The sequence below is a fragment of the Engystomops pustulosus genome, chromosome 4, assembly GCF_040894005.1.
Source record: "Engystomops pustulosus chromosome 4, aEngPut4.maternal, whole genome shotgun sequence".
In the NCBI taxonomy this organism is placed as follows: Eukaryota; Metazoa; Chordata; class Amphibia; order Anura; family Leptodactylidae; genus Engystomops; species Engystomops pustulosus.
This window is the reverse complement of record NC_092414.1, coordinates 15,610,099-15,630,387: the sequence shown is the minus strand read 5'-3', so window position 1 is coordinate 15,630,387 and position 20,289 is coordinate 15,610,099. Positions and strand designations below refer to the sequence as shown.

At 41.5% G+C, this 20,289-nt stretch overlaps 2 long non-coding RNA genes across 5 annotated transcripts in view; one reads left to right on the top strand and one right to left on the bottom strand.

The window, feature by feature from the left end:
* Window positions 1–20,289, bottom strand: part of LOC140126154 (uncharacterized) — a 73,790-nt gene that overhangs the window by 25,696 nt on the left and 27,805 nt on the right. The window contains exons 3-4 of one of the 2 annotated variants that reach the window (XR_011854771.1): window positions 6,815–6,966; window positions 6,025–6,674 (exon numbers count right to left, since the gene is read on the bottom strand). This is a non-coding gene — a long non-coding RNA (uncharacterized lncRNA). Of the gene's footprint in view, window positions 1–6,024; window positions 6,675–6,814; window positions 6,967–20,289 lie in introns of those variants that run through there. The other variant, XR_011854772.1, reaches the window with a different exon arrangement.
* Window positions 1–20,289, top strand: part of LOC140126153 (uncharacterized) — a 70,488-nt gene that overhangs the window by 45,639 nt on the left and 4,560 nt on the right. For all 3 annotated transcript variants that reach the window (XR_011854769.1, XR_011854770.1, XR_011854768.1), the window contains 2 exons: window positions 8,225–8,346; window positions 15,206–15,266. This is a non-coding gene — a long non-coding RNA (uncharacterized lncRNA). The remainder of the gene's footprint in view (window positions 1–8,224; window positions 8,347–15,205; window positions 15,267–20,289) is intronic.

Sequence of the window (20,289 nt, the reverse complement as noted above, 5' to 3'; positions counted from 1 at the left end):
GTACTTACAGCTTCAGGCCACTAGAGGCAGAAGGGATCAGAAATGATCAATTATAGTTCTCGTCCAACCCCTTTAATTGCTGCACTTTACAGTTCAGCAGTACCATAGACTAGGAATTAAACAAGGACCCCCCCTCCATGGTCAGTAGTCAAGACCCCCACCAAAAACCTATCACCGATCCTGGATAGAAGTTAAAAAAACCCCTTTAAATGTAAGGATTATAATAACATAGATACAGCCTTTCACAAACAGTGCCACTCTTGTTTACAGGTCATGCCTGGGACTGCAACCATCACCCTCTTTCTTACAGATGGACAATCCCTTTAAGGCAATGGTAACCCAGCAGTAATGTGATAGGACAGCCCAGTTTATGATTCGTCATATGATTTATGAGTTTCGTTTATGATCACAAAGTGTAATTATTGTAGGATGAAATGTCACCAGAAACCTGCGGGCGAAAGAAAAAGCAAGTTTTTGGCTCTCGCTGCATTGGTTGGTCTACGAGGGGTTAATCTTCTCCGCATGTCGGCGGCTATGTCATGGAAATATCCCAGGTGCGCTGCAAATGTTCAGCCGCTCTTTACGAGAGAGAGAAAAAAATAGAAACCGCCTCTAGGTACTTACAACCTGGTCTCTGGGGTAGAGTCACAGGGCCTGTGCACCCCAATCCAGTATAAAGGGGGGGGCCCAGAACCCAAAAAATGTGTCCACACGCTCCCTACACAGCAGGAGTTTGTCATTTTATAGTATCTGATAATGTTACTTAGTAATGCAATAAAGAACGTTAAAAGAGAGACAAAGTAAAATTAGGGGGAGTGGTTTATACTGATTTGCATAGAGGGCAAGAGCAAGGGCGGGGCTTTACATTTTAGAAATTTAAAAAAAATGTATTTCAATTTGATAACATTATTACATACTCCTCCCACCAAAAAAAATATTACCATCTTTACTGATGTGCAAATTAGCTTCTAAGTGCACAGGGGGCGGGGCCGTAACTGCTGATGCACTTGTTTTTTAGTCGTTTATGTTGCCCATCATTACATAATGCTGTTCCTTTGCACATTTACTGACATCACCCACAGAAATAAGGCATAGGAAGGAGAAAATCGGTGCACCAGCTGGAATGGCCCCGCCTCCAGTGCACTGAGCACCTAATTTGCATGAAAATTTTAAATAGAATTTTCCTATAAATTCCAGATTTGGTTAAAATTGCCCTATACGATGCCCTTTTTAGTTGTTGGGAGGTCCTGCTAAATTCCCTTTAAAAGAAATCTTCCATCAAAATCCATCATGATAAACCAGGGACATTGCTCATAGATCCGGACATCGCAACTGTGATAATCTTCTTATATTTGTTATCTATAGCTTTCTTCCTTCTAAAATCAACTTTTAAAATTATGCTAATGAGGCAGAAAGGCTCCAGGGGTTGTTACCAGAGCCCCTCCATGTTGCAGATTTTGCAGGAGCACTTCCCACTCCCACTGGGTGATTACATCTGAGATAACATCAGGCATAGGGATGGAGCAGGGGGAGACAGTCTAATAGCCTGTGAAGCTGTAGCATGCGGAGGGGGGGGCTCTGATAACACTCCCAGGAGCCCCTCATGCTCATTAGCATAATCTCAACATTTAATTTTAGAAGAAAGGAGGCCATGGATAAGAAATATAAGAAGATTATCACAGTCCCGGTGCCTGGATCTATGAGTTATGTCCCTGGTTTATCAGGATGGATTTTCATGGAGGATTTCCCTTAAAGGGATATTCCATTATTCAGTCCAGTCAGTATGGAATGTGGCTCTCTTATAGAGATGAAAGGAGTTGGCGAGCATGTTCACCTAGGAGATACAAACTCCACTCCTTCTATCAGATGATCATATTCCTGGAATACCCCTTTAATATCCCTACTTCATGCCCATGTCTGTCACATTCTGCCCCCTAGGGCCCTGTAAGGTACAACACGGTGTAGACTATTTAAGGAATCCTGGCCACGAAGAACATTGTCCAGTCCTTAACGCTACGTTTCCCAATCATCCATCCTTCTGCATTAGCAACTAGTTTTGCCTGTGGAATTCCCCGCCCACATTCCGCCACTTACATTGTAACATATAGGAACAGATAAAAACTAAGTCTTACTTTTTTTTAATACACAGATGGTCTATTCATTCAGTAAGCCTTATGTGACTCCACATAGAACCGGGTTACTAGTCCATTCTTCATCGCTAGCGCCACCTACACGGAGACCCGCATCTCGCCATTACCTCCGCGCCTTCAGATCGATGTAATAGCTGCGTCAATTCCAAACCTTAGCTCAGTCTTTCTGCTTTGCCAGGTGCAGCAAGGGGTTAAAATGTTCTTTCGAGACATCAGATAAGACATACCCGATAAAGCGGACATGCCCAGTCCTTGCAGTGTTGACTTTTTAACCCTTAGGTGACTAGAGTACATTTTTTGCGTACGTCTCGGTGTTACGGTTTGTTTGTTTTTTGTTCGCTGGACTCTGCCCAATTCAATTAATTTCCCTTATTTTTGTCACAATTAGCATCTACATTTTTTATATTTGATTTTATTCCTTTATTTAATTATAATATTATTTTTCCTTATTTTTGTCACATTTAGCATTTACATTTATTATTTATGATTTTTTTTTATTATATTTTTTTTAGAAATATTTCATTTTTACAGTCATTTTTTTTCTATGTTCAAAAAAAATTTTTTAGTTTGCATATTTTGAGTTCTGTGGAAAATTGGGTGAGTAAACTGGTGCTTTTCAATGTGTACAGTTTTGGTCAGTGATTTTTTTTTTTTTTTTTAATACAGTTTTTTTCAATATTTTTAAAGATTTTCATAAATAAATTGATTAGTATATTATTTTTGCTACTAAATTCAAATATATATAATATATATATATATATATATATATATATATATATATATATATATATATATATATATATATATACTGTATATATAAATATGTATATATTTAATATATTATATATACATATTATATTTATATTTATATATTAATGTTCAGCTAAATTTGGGTTATCTGGAATGGATCCATCCAGAAATAAATAAAAAAATACTAAAAAAAATAAAAAATAAAAAATATATTTTATATAGATATAGATAATATAGATACAATATTATATATCATTTTTATTTTCCATATTAACTGACATTTCACCAGTCAGAGGTTTCGAACCTGTGTCATACATCGGATTTGCGCCGGTTCAAATCCCGGTAAGAGATGAGTGGTTGTCATAAAAGAGTTAAAGTTAATATCTCTAAACAATTCATTAATTACATTAATTCTAATCAAACGTATTACTGTTATTATGATATTTTATGTATCTGTGATAATGATACATCCGGCGATTGTTACAGTTATGAGCTCTCAGCCCATGTAATGGCTGTTAAGGGGTTAACTCAAGCCGGGAAGTTTCCCGACATCAAGTTTCTTCCTCCGTTGTATCGAGAGAGTTAATTTTTTTTTTTTAAAAACCCTCCACAGCCAACACGCAGCTATTATCGTAGTTCCTTAATACCAGTAACACCGTGAAAAGTTACCCTTGGCACGGGGACAGTTAAAACTCGACCCGGCGTGTCTTATCGTTTTTTGTGAATCTCTGCCAATCCGCCAAAGTGAGGCAGCAACAAAATGTCTGCCGCTACTCATCCGCCATTTTGTCGATTGGATTTGAGTTCCGGCTTTTTTTTTTTCCTTATTTTTTTTGTTTTTTTGTTTTTAACCCGGACTTCTGCAGCCTGTGCGCAGCATGCACGATCCCGGTAGAAAGTAAACAGGCTCCGATGCAAAAAAAATCTTCCTGTTTTATTTCGACCGGACGATTGTTGCTGACTGACTACTTAGAGGCGGAAAAAAAAAAAAAAAAAAAAAAAAAGCTTACAGACTTTTGGATAGAAACCAATGTCTGCTTTCGACACGCTGACCTTGGGGCAGTGCCATTAACTGTTCTCTGGCTCCGATACTGGCAGCCGTGACCCGGCTCGCCCACAAACAAGCAGCTCCGTGCAATCCTCTCTCTCTCTCCGAGCACACAAGGGGTTAAAGCTGGAGCGTATTCTATTTCTATCCGGCAACAAAAAAATTTGGAATCGCAATTGTGTCGGAATTCAGTCAGTTTCTGAATGATATTTTATTATTAAATTTTATATTTATGATGTTTTTTGGGGTTTTTTTCGTCATTTTTGGCCAAGGTGCTACCAAGGTCATTGCGCACGGCGTATGGTATCTGCCTTTGAGGCAAAAAATAACTTAATTGTATTATATAGCAATTTTTTATACTAGTTAAAAAAATATATTAAATAGTCTAAAAGTTCAAAAAATTATATAAAAACTCGAATTTTTTTTTTACTTTTGAAAAAAGTTGCATCCAGATAATAATTGACATAATTTTTTGGCACATTTCTGTCTCTTTCTCTTCTATGTATTTCATATCCAGGCAGTATATAAGATATAGGTTCCAGAGGTTTGTACTTAAGTTGAATTTGTATGTAAGTCGAAAACTGTATATTTTATCATTGTAGATCCAGACAAAAAATTTTTTTTGCCCACTGACAATTGGAGCTTCGAAATTTTTGGGATTCGGGACCAAGGATTATGAATAAAGCTTCATTACAGACACCTTACAGCTGATCATTGCAGTCTGGGACTATAGTAACATCCAGAGAGCTTCACTAGAGGTCACAGAGGGGTCCGTCTGTAACTAGGGGTCGTCTGTAAGTCGAGTGTCCTTAAGTAGGGGAGCGCCTGTATATCTCTATCTACCTATATATCTACCTGTCTCTCTATATGTACATTTAAAAAAAAATTCTAAAAATGTTAATCGAATCGGAACAGAAATATATTTATGCTAATTTTAATCCTTTTAATCTGCATAAACAGTTAAATATAACACAATATTCAAAAGTAAATTTGTGAACCGAGTCGAAATTTTTTTTAGTACGTCTGACCAGTCTGTAGAAATAGGCCTCGTTTTCGGGAGAACAAAATTTCCCTGTAATTCTAGTAATTTCATTATTTTAGTGGGAATTAGCTTCTATCGGTATTCGTGTTATAGACAATCCTTCATATATAATCTCCATCATTTGATATAATGTTCCGAAGGGCGAGATTTTGAGATTTTTTTGCTATGCTGATTAAAAGAGATCAGTCACCAAGTACAAAATGCTGAAAAACACAACTCCAATAGTGGACTATAATATAGGAGGTTTGGGCGGTAGCCCGTGGCCCGAGCCCATGGCCAACCACACCACTCACCAAATTTTATACTGAGAAGGACTTTCGCGCATGAAATCTTTATACATCTGTTCCTGCTCGCAATATGCATGTACAGAACAGACATTTCAGGACCTTTGCAGGTCCTCCAAAGGTCCTAAAACCGCAGATTGAAAGCAGTCAAAACGCATCCTCTGTTCCCCAAGAAGTTTGATTCTAGAACCATATGGAACAGCCATTTCAGGACCTGTGCAGGTCCTACAAAGGTCCTGAAACCACAGATTGAAAGCAGGCAGAATGTATCCTCTGTTCCCCAAGAAGCTTAATTCTAGAACCATATGGAACAGCCATTTCAGGACTTTTGCAGGTCCTCCAAATGTGCTGAAACCACAGAATGAAAACAGGTATAGCTGCTTGATTGTACTTGATTGTAGTACCACAGGAAGTGATTTCAGGCTTGTAGGGGCGATAATATTCATACAGCCCAAGGCCCAAGGCAGTCTGCACACCTCCTGCACACCCCCTGATCAATTTGGCGTTTGGTTGAATTCCATCCACCCATCCAAAAGATATGGTCCCCGAAATTTTATATGTGAATTTGCTTATATTATAAGAAAGCTAAAGGTTCCCGCCCCCTTGGCTAATTTACTCTAACTCATATAGAAACCATATCTTTCGAACAGGTGGGTGGATTTTAATAAAACGAACACCAAATTGATGAAGGGCACAGCCGGAATCACATCAGCTATGTTGTTGGGAGGTTAAAACAAAAAAAAAAATATTCAGGATATTCATGTAAGGACCCCAATACGGTCTATGGTCCTTCTTCTTCCCGATAGGAGGAAACTCACCCTAAGCTTCTTACAATACATTTCAGTAGGTTTTGGATAGGAGCACTGATAGACCGCGGCCCAATTTTTTGTTGTTGTTGCGGTTGTGGTCTTCCCGTTATGGACTGGGGATATCATCGGCAAACGGGTGACAGATTGTCCTCAAGTTTCACACATAGATTTTCACAGTTCTTGGTTTCTTGGTGTCGATATTATAAATGAGCCTTCTGCTTGGTCACAACGTGACTGAACACAGAAGACAACAGCTGTCATCCAGCCGATGGCCAACAACCAACGATTAATCCTTATTAGCCTGGGGTAGACTTCCTAACACGGCATCAAGCACCACCTGGTGAGGCCACAGCCGTAGGACATCCCAACCTTTCCTTAGGTTGTCTCTTATGTAATATAGTCGACTGCCACGTCTTATCTGCCCCATTATTCTTATTGGTTGAGATTTCATTTTTGGAGTGGGAGATCGTTCCGTCTCTCTCGTTCTGTAGAGCGTTGGACCATCTATGATCATCTATGTTCAGACCCTTGCATTGTTTGGGCGTAGACTTATTCTTGTTGTGAATCCCTTTAGAAGGTACATTGAACAATCTGAATTATGAAGTAGATTAGATTATGTTGGTGATTCACCCCATGCAATGCGGTTTCTAAAATGTTGTTGCACGGGGAGTTTTTTTTTTTTTTCGAAATAGTTCATAACGGGTTAAAACAACGAAATAATTAATAATCACCTCAACGATTGTTTGTTACTCCTGGAACCGATGGTTCCTAGGTCCTTCAGTGGTGTCTACTTCCTGGTTCCTGTCTTTAAACAGGAAGTGGTATTCAGCCAATCACTGGCTGAGGTGAGCCCCTCGTGCAGTGGTCACTTCCTGTGTGGGACCTGAAAGTAGAGACCAGCTAGGGATAAGTGACATCTTCTCAATTTTTAACTCATTCAGAGCTTTATACCCATTACACATCCGCTTTCACTGCTTTATGACACCCCCCATCCTATTCTTGCGACTTCCTGATACTGCGGTGGGAAGGTTCTTGCCACCCTTCACTGAAATGCCCTTGGTTGCCCTAACGTTGTCCATGCATGCAACGGGATCGGCATTATAATTTATCACACATAGGAAGACACCATATACATTCTCAGAGTCTCTAGAAAAGATGTCCGGGGGGGGGGGGGGGACTGGAGTGTTGGGATACTAAAACAAAGACACCCTCGTAGCCTGGTTCTAGGCTCTAGCTCTCCCTACAGCTGCTGGAAGGTGCGTGCAAGATTTATGGAATTCTATAAATACATTCTGAAAAAGATTTAGTGTTCTTTGAGGCTGAGCTCGCTGGAGGCGCTTGTCAGTGAGAAAGAGACACGGGGGCCGTAAGACTTGAAATTAACTCGCTGGAGAAAATTTGCACAGCCCGCACCACTATAGCAAAGTTTGCCTGGCGATTAGACACTCGGGAACACGTGTGTCCCTCCCCCCCCGGTTTGGTTCCGTCCTAATGTCTTCGTGATTGGCCTCATATATGGCCACGCAGCGATGGACTTAATAAAGGCGATGTCTCCCGCTGCCTTCCCTTTAATGACACTTAGAGGCTTTCTTCCTCCCCGCTTATGTAACGCGTCTTCTTCATTATGCATTTCATAACTGACTGGGGATGACATCACGATCCGTCCGGGAACAAAGGGGACGTAAAAGAAAACACGAAGATGATAGATTAGTCAAATTAGCCGCAAAGTCTTCAGTTCGCCAACAGCCTTGTCACAGGAGATAACAACGTCTTGTGCCTTCTCAGGCGAAGCCTTTCCCATTAAGTGACTCCGACGTGACAATCCACTTTATTCGTTTTTCGAAGCTCGGGGGATGCTGGGTAACTGGAAATCTGCATGGCAACAAATCTGATTCGAGGAGCTGGCCAAGTCATTCCTGGCTACTTAAAGGGGGACCTTCCTTTTTCTAAAAATTGACAACGTGGACTTCTTTTCTGATAGAGATGAGCAGATTGCTCTTGAGACTGGTTCAGTAGGAAAGAAAAAAGTTAAAAAAGTTCCAGATTATTAGCAATATTATGATTATTATTCTTTTTTTCTATTTTTTTACTTCATTATGGCTGATGTTTCTTCACTGACCTTACATTTTCTTCACCTGTAGGCCGAGAAGAGCACCACAACAATATTCCTTCTTCCAGGGATGAAAGCAGAACAACCATAAATCCAGAAAGAGGCAAGAGGCATCCGGAACCTCAATGACGAATTAAAGGAGTTTGGAGGAAGGTCAGAATATAACCCTTATTTAACCATTTTTTTTCTACATAAATTAACAATGACTTGAAGTAGCATTTTGGGATTTATTTGTAGGTTATCATTCTTACATTGGTGGGGGGTTCTTTGTATATTACATTCATTTGTAGATGGTCCATGCCAGAATTCCAATTAGCTCAGTTGGGCTTGAGGTCTCTCTTGGGACGTTCCGATGACTTGATCAGACGTTTGTCCTATGGAGAAGCAATATATAAAGGCAACAAGTCCTAGTGGTCAGAGAGGGGTGTATATACCGTAGTCCTCTATGCGTGTATTTTACTTTAGTTGCATCTGATGAGGTTCTCCTGTAGGGGATCTATAAAGACACCTGGTGCCCTCAGTGATCCCAAAGTGGAGACTGTTCCCATTGAAGTCAAGTTCATGAACTATGTGAAACTGTTTGCCATGCACTTGTACCTTTATCATCCTTGCTCTCGCTGCAAATCCCAAAACCCTTCACCAGCCCGGAGCCCCTCTTACTTTGATCAACCACAAGTATAAAATCTATTTACCATCTTGATGGAGGAGGTCAAGTGCTTGTCTAAAGAGCGGGGAATTCGACTGAGATGTCTGGCTAAAGAATCCCGCGAATGAATAGCTAGACCTCTTGTCATCTTTCCCCCTAGACATAGTATAACGTCTGATCTTTGACCTTTCCCGACACATAGCTCTATGTAGTGAAGTTTTTTTTTTTCATTCCTTCTGGAAATTTATGAAAAATTGTTACCAGTTGGGATGGGGGGGAATGTCCCTGTAAAGATTTCTCTGTGCTACTAGATTAATTTTTTTTGGCACATGAAATTACAAATTTACCAAAATTTTTCTGATCAATCTGCAGTGTAACATGGACAACAGAAATACTGGAGCAGATTTACTTACCCGGCCCATTCGCGACCCAGCGGCGTGTTCTCTGTGGTGGATTCGGGTCCGGCCGGGATTCACTAAGGCAGTTCCTCCGCCGTCCACCAGGTGGCGCTGCTGCGCTGAAGTTCCCCGAGGCCCGCTGGAATGCCCTGAAATTCACCGGCCTATTCCTAAGTGCAATTTTCGCGACACATTTTTTTTTTTAAATGCGGCGGTTTTTCCGAATCCGTCGGGTTTTCGTTTGGCCACGCCCCCGATTTATGTCGCGTGCGTACGGATTTTGGCGCAAATCGCCAAAATCCCAGGGCAATACAGGGAAAATCGTTGCAAATCGGAAATATTCGGGTAACATGTCGGGAAAGCGCGAATCGGGCCCTTAGTAAATGACCCCCACTATGTCTAGTACTGCAACTCAGCCCAAGTCACCCCCAGAGGCAAGACAGACAGAGTTTATGTGACATTTTAAGGCCTTTTTAGGGAAACTACCTAAAATTAACAGGTGTAAGTGCAGGTAACTTTAATATCTCATCCTCTCCCGTAGCTGGTTGACCTTTGGACTGTATGCAATCAGCACCAGTTCTTGTCCTTCTCATATCATGGATTGAAGCCATCCTGAGGGTCACTGTGAGGTTATCCTGTCTGCTCATCTTCAAAATCCCCATCCAACATAGCGCGACTGCCAGCAGCCTCATAAATATAACACTAGTCTCACTTATACCGTTTCCCAATATATACGTCCACCTGTCGCCCTCGCTTCTTGCCCAGAGCCACTGTTTCCCATTTTAAACAGCTCGCGTACCAGTCTACATTCCTCCCTGTCTACAGTTGGCCATGCTCCGTCCTGCACGGTACATTATATGCCGTACACGCGAAGAATGAGGCAGGCAGAGGCTAGAACTGTTGTGCCAGATGGCAAGTACCGGCCAGTGGCTTGACAGGCCATGATAAACGAGTCAACGGGAATCGCAGACTCATGTAGAGACGTGGACTGTATAAATAGCAGAAGCTGCTGGTGGATAACTCTTAGCGCAAAGTTTATTGGTAGACGTTCACCATCGGCCTGAAAACCTTAATACCTCATTCACATTATAAGGTTGGTCAGTTTCAATGTAACTCAACAGACATTTCAAATGTGTACGTCCTTCTTATCTATGGACTCGATGACATCTTGAACCTTGGTCGTAATCTTCTAACCATTCATAAAAACTAGTAAACTACTAGTTACTTTTACGACATGGACTGTGAGCAACGCGAACCCAAAGCTTCTTCTTAGCATGAGAACTTCTTCATCCGGAGAAGATTTTCCAGGACTTCAAAATAGCTGCACCATCCTAATCACTTGACCGGACTATGCATGGTCAGAAGGTGTCAACATTTAGATACCACTGATCTGTCGATAGGCCGTCAATTCTTTAAAGGTCTTTGTGCTCTATTTTCAGGGGATAAAAGACATACTCCTCTAACACAAGGATGGTTGGGTATGAAAATGGATGGCTTTTAGATTTTTGTCGTCTCAGAATCCAAACCTTTCAACCATCTATGTCTCCATTTACATAGAGAGCTAATCATGGACAGACTTTCATAGTCAAGAACAGTGCTCATCCCAATCCCATAGACCAGTGGTGGCGAACCTATGGCACGGGTGCCAGAGGTGGCACTCAGAGTGCTCTCTGTGGGCACTCAAGCTCAGCACAAAGTTCCCCAGACAGGACTCAACTGCAGTTCCACACAAGTCAAGATTGACTAATATCAGTGCTATTTAACCCTTTAATCGCCACAGAAGTATCTCATATGTCCTCACAGGGTGGCACTTCAGTGGCCAAGCATGTATTAGATACATCCTGGAAAATAGGAGCCATAACTTTAGATCCCTGGCACCTAAAATCTCTTGGCAGCCTGGGACTGAAGGAAAAGCGAGAAGGTGCGGAGAGGACCAGAATATCTTTGAAGGTCCTCCTGCTGGCCACACAACTTTTCCTGTACTGCGGGTCCCTGGAGAGTAGCTACAGTGATAGTCTGGATTTGTCCTCCTGCTTTCAATTGTATTAGTGTCCTTAGGAGGCTGGTAGGTTAGGATAAATTACTGCTTATATTGGCACTTTGTGATAAATGTGTGGGTTCTGGTTGTAGTCTGAGCACTCTGTCTCAATAAGGTTCGCCATCACTGCCATAGACTGTGAATTATTCACCAAGGTTGACCCCTCTTATCCTGAAGACTCCCTGATCTTGTAAACTGAGCATAGCTTGTTATTTTTGAAACATCCCCTTTAAGAACACTATTGTTCAGTTGAAGATTCCGGATTAGGTGATTGTTTTGAGGATATTATGAGGATGAATAGATCTTACCGATGTCCCATGCATTACACCCAGTGCCAGTTATTGCGTTGGCCAAGTGTACAATCTCTAGATCCTTATAACAGGTGCCCCCCTGCAGAGACATGCTAATTGGCGGCGTTGTAAAGCATACACGTAACCTTCCACACGGTCATCTGTTAAAACAGCTATTTAGGATCGGCCACTAATCCCCTTTCGCGGGTCACCTTACATTTTCTGTACACTCTGCCTCGGTCGTGACTCGTGAAGCTGAAGAGCCCCTTCTCTTCCTGACTTATGGGAGCTGACCTGAGCTTGGACGGTCACTAGGGATACTCTGGGGTTAAGAGCTTTAGTTTCTTTCTAAAACTGAATTGTTAATCCTGCTATCACCCTGACAAGTAACCTGATCTGGAAAAGGTCTGACCCCCCCCCCCCCTCACCCCTCCACACATTCCTTGGAAAACAGATACCGTTAAAGAAGAACCTGCAAAACACAATGGGCCACATCTACTAAAAACAGTGCAGTGTGTACTATGTGCAGTTACTTGTATGTAGTGCAGGGGGCGCCAGATTCATGATTTGTAGCGCCCGTTCTTCATGAATCTGCCTCAACAGACCTTCATGCCTTGACAGAGTGCACCAACTTTATTTGGTGCACCTTTAACTTGGTGCGTGTGCCACAATTCTGTCGGACTGGATCCTCAAGTGTTATCTCACGTTTCGCAAAGCACCATGGTACTTGGTTCTCAAGTATTTGTGTACCCTTGTTCCAGACAATAAGCTGGCAGTGCTCCTTGATCTTCAAATATCAATGCATCGTTGTTCTAGATTCCAGACCACCAGTGCCCAATTGTTCGAGATTCATAAACCCTATGTTACCATTGTTTTCAGATTGTCACGCACCATTTTAGATTTCCGTGCTCAGTTGTTCTACCAGATCATCAAGCTCTTCATTGTCCCCAGTTTGTCATCGATCAAGATTCTCAGCCATCACTGCTCTGTTTTTCTTGATCTGTAATAGTTAGTGCTCAGATTTTTTAGATCACCAGTGTGCCCTTGTTCTAGACTCCCAGCTGTCATTACATATTTTTTATAGATCATATGTACTGTACTGTCTCCTTATTCTGGAACCATAAATAACAAAGGCCCAATGGCCTGGAGTGTTGGTTCTCCATTGTTCCTGATCCTCAAATGATGATGTTTCCTGTTCTAGATTCATATGAAAGTACGGATTATTCTAGAACAAAAGAAAACAAAGGTTCTTAATTGTTCTAGATTCTGTTGAAACAAGTATTAGTACTTTTGATCTTCCCCAACATGTTGAGTAACTAGAACATCCAGTAAGCATCTTCCAGTTTTGTAGATATGGAGCCATTATTTTGTGAACACAATTCTAGATCCTCATGTGTCATGACTGGAATTTCCTCTGGTGATCTGAAGACTCCTTAATAAGAACCACTTTGAGGAACATGTAGTCCTATGGTGTTTCTGGAGGCAGCCCACATAGAAGCCAATCAGATGGAGAATATACTGGCATGTAGACGGTTCCTTTTCATGAATTAATTCCGCTCTTTGTTACGCTGTGGCTAAGGTCCAAGGTATAGAAGGTACTGCAGCTCAGTCCCACAAACTACACATGGAAAAACCTATCTTGCTGAGGCTGTTTATTAGATATGTGAAAACTTGGTGATACCAATGTGGCCCCTAATACACCTCAACCATCTTTTTCAGATGGTTTTCATCTTGTTCTAGATTCTTCATCAGTTCTCCATTTTTTCGTAAATCGTTAACTGCCAGATTATTGTTCTAGTGTAACAGTGTTCTAGATCCTTAAGACCTCAGTGCATCGTTGAGATTTTCAAGAGTGGTCCATTGTTGTGGTTTGCTATCTGACAGTGCTCCATTGTTCCTGATCCTCAAAAGCATCAATGCCCAATTGTTCTAGATCATCAAGTGATCAATATCTTAGATTTTCAGGTATCAGTGAACATTCTAGATACTCAGCCATCTTTTTTTATTATTATAATCATGGTTGCTAACAGTGCTCCAATGTTCTAGATCCTTCTACATTATCGAGTGATGGTGTCCATTGTTATAGGGTCCTCAGGTGTCATTCTAGATTTTAATATGGTATTGCGCCATGGTTCTAGAACCATAAACATCAAACCTTATCATTCTAAAAACAGAGGTCAAGTCTCTCAGAGGTCTAGATTCTAGACACACGTTTTAATGCCCAGAACATTACCACACTAGATTGTCCAAGCCCAAAATATGTTCCTTGTATTTGTTATATAGATGGCTTTTCGGCATTTGCTTCCTTTTCTTCTCACAGTCTTTGTTCCTTCCATGTAATTGTATACAGACATAGCGACGGTCACGTATTTACAGGCCAGGATATCCTTCATGTTTTATGTCTGTGGTGGACAGCTGTGGCGTGGTGCCAGGGCGTACAGTACAGTGCCAGTTCTAATGAATATCAGTCAACATGTGGCTGCTCTTACGACAGGACCGGCTATAAAAGTTACGACCCGGTCCCTGTGTTCCCCAGATTTAATCAGGCTACTACATGGGGAATGAGGTGGAGGTGTACATTAAACATCATCTGCCCCACCCCCAACTTTGTCCTCCATAGGAACTTTCGGTGAAAGTTAAGAGACAACCAATATGGCCAACATTACAGCTGTTAAACGTGTGGTCGTTGAGCTTTTCCAAAATTTAAGAGTTGCCTAATTAGGATTAAAGCACATTTATTGGCAGTTTTGACCATAGAATACACCAGCCAGTAATGGCATAGGAGAGATGTGTAAGCATACCTTTGTGTGTTGTTAGTAGCAGCAGGACTGTGAATTCATATTTCAGAACTGTTCTAAGGGTCTATCCTCACACTGCTGTACTCTGTGCTCTCTGCATCCAGTTTTAAGTATTGTCCCTGGTGGGATGTGTCCTCGTACTGCTGGGCGGTGAGATCTCAGTTCACCTTGCCGCTACTCTGAGTGAAAGCTGTAGCAAGCTTCTGGACTGACTACTACAGTAGTTATTCAGAGCAGAGTGTTAGAGACTGGAAAGCAGCTTAGCGCAAAGAGCGTCGCACATATCCAGCTACTATCCTGGAGTAAAAAGTTCTTCTAATCAGAACTAGACATCGCTCTGGGACCAATTCCTACACTGCATAGTAAAAACTGCTAAGAAATTACCTTAAATGTTACATAAACTAAGAAAAGGGGTCCTCTAACAGTCTTTTATCTGTAATTATTATGGGGTGGGCCTTTGTTTGGTATCCGCATGTTCTGATTGGAGTATACATTGGTTTTAAATAGGCTTTCTTGCTCTGGAGGACTTTTCAGTGTAATTCACAATCTCCCCCGTGGGGGCACTATAGGAATATTGAACTCTTCCAAGCTACTACAGCCGATCATTGGAGATCACTTTGTATTTAGTACATTGTCAAGAGTCTTCAAGTTGTCGATATCAAGTAGAGTCTAACGCAAAGCACCACTTTACTATAGGTAGAGACCTAGGACCCAGTTTGGTGCCAGGCCTTTGTAGGGACTATATTTTCTACATATATCACCTAACAGTATATTTAGATATTGAAAGATTCACATTGTTATTTAGATAAGTAAACCTAACATTTTTCATTATTATCTTGCAGATTGGCAACTCCGGGGATTTCCAGATATCTCGGTGCTGACCTTACACGACATTGTGAGAAGGTACATGTGATTTCCTTCCTCCCCTCTTACTGGTTTCTGTTTAACTCTTCATTGAGGTTAAAGCATGTGTATGGTTACAAAAAAATTCTATAGTCTAATCCGATTTTAATAAACCACTTTTGCTCTCTCTCCCCTCTCACGGCATGCAATCTCACATACACATTATATAATCTGCAGCTGCATCCCCCTCTTCTCCCTCACTCTATTACATTAGATGTATTGTTAGGTGACCCAACCACCTATGTACAGTGTGATATAATATGGTTTTAATAATTCAGTCTCTACACTTTTGCTCTCTCCTCCATTCACAGCATTCAGTCTCACAGACTCATATATAATCTGCAGCTGCATCCCCCTCTTCTCCCTCACTCTATTTAATCAGATGAATTGTTAGGTGACCTAACCACCAATGTACAGTGTGATATAAAACGGTTTTAATAATTCAGTCTCTACACTTTTGCTCTCTCCTCCTCTCACAGCATTCAGTCTCACAGACTCATATATAATCTGCAGCTGCATCCCCCTCTTCTCCCTCACTGTACTACACTAGTTGTATTGTTAGATGACCCAACCACCAATGTACAGCATAATATTAATCTGTTTTAAAATTTCAGTCTCTACACTTGTGCTCTCTCCCCCTCCCACAGCATTCAGTCTCACAAACACGTAGAATTTGCAGCTGCACCCCCCTCTTCCCTATCTAATAATTACTTCTCTTAGGGTTTGCAGATCCTAAAATCTATGCATATTAGTAGATATTCCCAAAAATTTATGAAACAATAAAATATTTCCTGACTTCTGCTACCTCTCCCTGTCACAGCATGCGGTCTCACAGACACATAGTATCTGCAGCTGCATCACCCTCCGCTATTTACAGTATTACACAAGGTCGATAGTTAGTTGACCAAAATACTTATGCAAAGTGTGCATTAAACCATATTCTGCTCTCTCTCTCCCCTCTCTTAGCATGCAGTCACAGAGAAACAAATTGTATCAGCTCCGTTTCCTGTCTGCCTTTCTATTCATTCTTTGCACTACACTAAATGGATTGTTTGGTGACCCAAACATCTATACACAGTCTAAGATGAACTACTATCTCTCCATGTCTGCTCCCTCTCCCCTCTCACAGCATGCAGTCTCATAGACACATATAGAAGTTGCAGCTGCATCCCCCTCTCCCCTGTCTAATAATTACTTCTATTAGGGTGATCCTAAGATCTATGCATAGTCTGAGATATTCCAGAATTTCTGAAATAGTCCAATATTTCCCAACTTCAGCTCCCACCCCCCTCTCACAGCATTCAGCGTACAGAATCTGCAGCTGCATCTCCCTCCTCTCTGTCCACAATGTTCTTTATTACACTATATGGATTGGTTGGTGACTGAGGAGGATACTGAACATATCCAGAAGGTCAACAGGTCCTTTGGACACCGCTATCTTTAAGAAGGGAGGAAGATGGGTTTCAGGACCTTAGTGCTAGTCATGTGTGGCAGACTCACCACCTGACATTGTCCAGTGTCCCGGACATGGATACAAAGGACAGAGCTGGTAATGATTAACCAAAACTGTACGGACAGATTATTTCTGAGGGATTAATGCCGTATACAGAGATAATGATTAATCCTTCATCTGCTCCGAGTTCTGTTTACATTGTAATTATTCTGACTTCCTCATTTGCTCGGTCTGGAAATGATTGACGGAAATGTAATGAGACATTGATAATGACACTCGAAAAAAAATTTCGACCTCTTGGCGCGATTTAAAGGGGAACTCCATTTATCGTATATTGCAACGTTGTAGACTCCGCTCTCTTCCTACTGGATCAAAGAACTGTTAAAATCAAAAATTCTCAGTGTTGAAGTTTCAACCAATCAGAATCTCCAAAAAAGTAAAGCTGCCATCTGAATGGTTGATACTTCAACACCGACACTTGTCATACAGGCTTGGCACACACTATAAATAAAAGGATAGCAATGTAACTAGCAGAATGTACCTTTGATTTATTACCCAGAATTCCAGCTTTTCCAAGTTGCTCACACTGCTGTGCTCTTAGTTCTCCGTGTTACAATACTTAACACAGGCTGCAGAGAGCACAGAGTAAAGCAGTGTGAGGACATTCCCCCCACTACATTCCTGGAATATAAATCCATATTTCACAGTCCTGCTGCTACTATGATTGCACATCTCTCCAGGGACATTACCTAGCAGTGGCTGAAGAGAGCACAGAAGTGTGAGGAGATGCCCCACAACAATCCTGAAGTATAATATATAGGGATGTGGGATTGTACAGCGCCACCATCTGGAAACAATAGATGTGACTTCATTATCACTTTAAGGATAACTCCTTAAAGTATAAGCATCTTTCAACTGACAACCCCTTTAAGAAAATAATTAAATACTAACCTGTAACTAATACCGTAACCTTTGCCCGATATGATTGTTATACCCAATACTCAGATTTTCAGTTAAATAATAATTTCCTCAACACTGGTTGCAGAGAGCACAGCAGTGTGAGGACACGCCCCACAACAATCCTAAAAATACAAATCCATATATCACAGTCCTGCTGCTACTAACAGCATACACAAAGGTGTGATTACATAGATCTCCAGGGTTAATACCTAACACTGGTTGCAGAGAGCACAGCAGTGTGAGGGTAAACCCAGCAACAATCCTGAAATATAAATCCATATATCACAGTCCTGCTGCTACTAACAGCATACACAAAGGTGTGATTACATAGATCTCCAGGGACAATGCCAAACACTAGTTGCAGAGAGCACAGCAGTGTGAGGACAAACCCCTACAACAATCCTGGAATCTAAATCCATAAATCACAGTCCTGCTTCTACTAACTGCATACACAATGGTATGGTTACACATCTTTCTAGACAATACCTAACACTGTCTGCAGTGTGGATTCCCTTTACATTGATTTTACTGTATAAATGATGGAAAACCCCTTTAAGGAACCAAGCTCTTCTGTTTGAGCAGCCATAGACCTTGCAGCCACAGCAGCAAACATCTGAGCTGGATTTCTTCAGTATACAGCCCGGGTGTCAGGAAGGTTATAACCCCCCCCCCCCCCAAATACAGTGAGTGATTTCTCCTCCTGGTATGCCGGCTGCACCGCACAGGAATTTACAGAACCACAGAATAAACCCAGGATTAGTCCGAGGAGAGACCATTAACGTTGTCTGATCCTCCAATTGGTTCCATCCTAATGGAACTTTGCAGGTAGCTGACATGGAGAAGCCGGGGATGAACAATGACCTTGTGGTTGGGTGGTCAGTCCCCGGGGAATGGCTCGTTCTTCTGGAGCTCTTCAATCCATCAACCTCGTTAATAGTGTTACCAATTGATCTGGAATGGAGATTTGTGTGGTGTACCACATGCGCGGCGCCCGTCCTCACACTGTCATCGGAGGGCAGAGGGGTAGGGGCGGTGGGGGAGCGACCACAGACCGTTTACCCGCCTCTTATAATCCAAAATATATACGACCGATTTGTGTGACGGGGGTGGACACAGGTATCTTCCTATCCCTGCTGACGTACAGTCTGAGAACTTCGAGGGGCTGGGTTCTTGTTAACCCCATTCAAGTATTTGATGGTAGATCTAGCTGGTATTGATTTGTGAGAGTGACCAATTGTGGTCATTTTGAGGTGGTCCGTTGAAATATGTGTCCGACTAATTGTGGTGATTTCAAGGTGGTCTATTTGAAATATGTGCCCGACTGATCTCGAAAGGTCAAGCTTCCATACGTCATTGGAAATGGTAACTTCAAAGGGTTGACCTAAATACATCACCGATAGTGGTCATGTTGAAGGGTTGGCTTACATATGTGACTGATAGTGGTTGCTTCAAGGGGTTGTTCTGAATTCATGATCATTTGTGGTTATTTTCGAGGGGTCAACTGAAATATATGAATGGCAGAGGTCACTTCAAAGGGTTGACCCAAATATGTGTTCGATAGTGGTCATTTTGGAATGATTGGCTAACACGTGTGACTGATAGTGGTGACTTCAACATGCTTTCCTTTCATGATCAATTGTGGTTATTTTGAGGAGGGCAAATAAAATATATGACTGACAGTGGTCACTTCAAATGGATTGACCTAAATATGTGACCTATAATGGTCATTTGGAAGGTTTGGCATACATGTGTTGACTGATAGTAGTCACTTGAAGGGGTTGTCCTTGATTCACGCCCATTTGTTTATTTTGAGGGGGGGGGGGCAAATGAAATATATGACTGACAGTGGTCACTTCAAAGGGTTTGACCAAAATACATGTCCTGTATTGGTCATTTGGAATGGCTGGCTTACATGTGTGACTGATAGTGGTCACTTCAAGGGGTTGTCCTTGATTCATGACCAATTGTGGCTTATTTTGAGGGAGTCAACTGAAATATATAACTGATAGTGGTCACTTTGAGGGATTGTCTTACATATGTGACTGGGGTACGATTGAACCGTTTGACTAAATCTGATAATTGTGATTGGTTGTCTTAGATGCCCAACCTCAACAGATTCTTTCGAGGATTAGATTTAGATGCGTGAACAGTGGTCATTTATTCCCGATGGCCTTGACTCTCACAGTCAATGTAGTGATATAGGCTTTGATATGTGATCGATAGTGGTAATTTTAAGGGGTCAACCGAAAAATATCTGACTGATAAAGGTCACTTTGAGGGTTTGTCTTAAATATGTGTCCTTTCATCATTTCGAGAAGTAGATTTGGATTCATGACTGATTTCTAAAGACGTAGGGGTCATTTCAAGGGATTGGCTTAGACACATGACTGATAGTGGGACTGACTTGGATACATGACCAAGAGTGATCATTTGTGAAAAGTCGTCTTAGATCCATGACCAAAACCGATTCTTTCGAGGAGAAGATTTAGATACGTCTGATCTTTCGAGGGGAAGATATAGGTATTTGAGCGACAGAGGTAATTTATGTGTCATGGACTTGAGAGTGGTAGGTACAATACGGAAGTCTTAGATACGTGATCTATAGGGGTC